The sequence below is a fragment of the Sinocyclocheilus anshuiensis genome, unplaced genomic scaffold (genome assembly GCF_001515605.1).
Source record: "Sinocyclocheilus anshuiensis isolate Anshui unplaced genomic scaffold, SAMN03320099.WGS_v1.1 scaffold45, whole genome shotgun sequence".
Lineage (NCBI taxonomy): Eukaryota > Metazoa > Chordata > Actinopteri > Cypriniformes > Cyprinidae > Sinocyclocheilus > Sinocyclocheilus anshuiensis.
Genome location: NW_015536467.1, coordinates 634,135 through 636,475, shown reverse-complemented (window position 1 = coordinate 636,475; position 2,341 = coordinate 634,135). Strand labels below are relative to the sequence as shown.

At 39.0% G+C, this 2,341-nt stretch overlaps 1 pseudogene; it reads right to left on the bottom strand.

The window, feature by feature from the left end:
* Positions 1 to 351: 351 nt before the first annotated feature.
* LOC107692250 (5-formyltetrahydrofolate cyclo-ligase-like) overlaps positions 352 to 2,341 on the bottom strand; it is a 13,847-nt pseudogene continuing 11,857 nt past the window's right edge.

Genomic DNA, 2,341 nt, shown 5'->3' with positions numbered 1-2,341 from the left:
ACACCAAGCTATGACTTTAGAAGACTATGAATATAGCGCAAAAGAACACTTTAATGGTGACAGACATGGTCACAATGAATTGTTCCTCTAAATTAACCGTATGAAGATTCTTCAAAAAAAATCCCCTTGTGTTTCACAGAAAAAATAACGGCATATTTAATACATGAGTGACTAAATAAAGGTCAAATTTCCATTTTTGATTGAACTGTTCCTTTAATGTCAGGACAGACTGCATATTTATCCTTTTGGTCATTCTTATGCTGATACAGAAGCTCTTCTCTGAAAGGAGTCCCCAGACATTATTTAATTTGAGAATATGGATTGCATCCAAAGAGATTTAATGCATTTCATTCAGAAACGGGATCGATGTCGCAGGAATCATTTGAATTCAAATGACTTTGAGCAGCGCTGAAATCAAGGTCTGACTGGTGCAGTTTATTCCTCGTCTTCATAGAGGACTTCATCAATAGGAATATCATGTTCACCCACTGGGACTTCAGCACACAGCTGCTCTTTGAAAGCCAAGGCGATGGTGTACGGCTTTCCCTTCGGGTGCATCCTACAGCGCTCCAGATACGTGTCATAGAAACCCTTTCTTCTGCCAAGCCGATTCCCCTTCTTATCAAATCCCAAACCAGGCATGAGGATAAGATCTAGTCCTCCTGTAACAAAATTAGAAAGGAAAGACAGTAATTAATTGAGATTATGTGGATTATGCAGATTTGCTGTTGGAGCTCAAATTACACCATTACAGCACAATACAGTGAATTTTCAGGCCTCAAGAACATTATGTGGATTATGCAGATTTGCTGTTGGAGCTCAAATTACACCATTACAGCACAATACAGTGAATTTTCAGGCCCAAAAAAACAAAAAAAAAAAAAAAAACATGCTTCGAAATGAAACCACTGAGTGGATTTCAGGCAATACAGACTGTCATTTAAGAGCTAGAAACACAAAGCATCTGTGTGCTTACAAAAAAGTTACATGTGTTTTATAGAAGAACATACTTATATTTCACAGGTTTTCTGTTCATTTGCAAATATATTCTGGCTATTTATAATGGAACTATGCATCATGCATGCTTTGTAATTGACGGATATAATCAATGCATGTCTATTTTGAAATTACAGTAGCTTCTTTTAGACGATAGTTGCAGACATGTAAAGCAATGACAACTAGCTAATTAGTGGCTAATTATAAGTATTACACAAAATAGGTTTGAAGATTCTGATTCTGATTAACACAAGAATGTGGCAGTAAATATACTGCAAAAGTATGCTGAAACTAATATAATTTAATGCCGAGCAAATCATTATTCTAAACTCAATTTCTTAGAGGAAGAAGGTAGCTTGTTTTGCAGTCCATACATAGCTAACAAACTTTCTATTTTCAAACACTGTAAATAATTATTTTTCAAAGTTGTAAATAAAAAATGATTGGACTGTGTTACAAGGAAAAGACTCTTTCAGTTTTTCTAATCTAAAATTTCACGTTTAATTCAATGTGTCATTTCTTCGTATCTGTTTGTGAAATTTACTCAAGGGCGCTCATGCAGCCAGCAAACACAAAATCACTCTGCGCCGCATTCATGAAACAAGCAGAACAAATTGTTTACCCATTAATCATGGGTAAATCCATTAGTATGCAAACTTTGAAATTTAATGCAAATATTTACAAATGGATTATAGCACTGCAGAATTGGTGTAATATTTACTTTTGCCAGATGTACACTGCAAAGGTGGCACAAAAGCGCTTCTGAAGTGGTATTTTGGTGTCTACCATAGACTGTATAAAAACATGGACGTAGTGTCCGTGACGTCACCCGTAGGTTTCTGAAGAGCATTTTTGAAGCTCAAACCCTGCGTTCCATTTGGAAGGGCTCATCCCTATGCCCTAATCAAAGGGTTTACCCTCTGGAGTGAGAGCTTCGAAGGGTTGAAGGGTGTAGGGGACCAAACAACTGTTTCTTGAAGTGCCCTTCTGCGTCATCACGTGCCCACACAGAGGCGCCGTCATCATGCAAAGAATCTGCACAAAAAGGATCATGGGAGCCCGAAGTGTCCATCAGTTGTACCCTTCGAAATCCTTCATTCCGAAGGGCCCTTTGAAGTGGCCAGTTTTGAGCACTTCGGTTTGGAACGACCCTTCAATATGGCGGCCTGATTGTTTTCACTCCGAAGTGCCCTTCTGAGGGCGATAAAGCCAAAACCTAGATATTTTAGGCAATATAGAAATCCTGGCCAGGACGCGTCCTGGGAAAATGTATGGTCACCCTAATATGTCTCATTTGGAACGCACCGAAAGTGGGCGGAGCCGGCCGTCGCCATCTTGGCAGCGC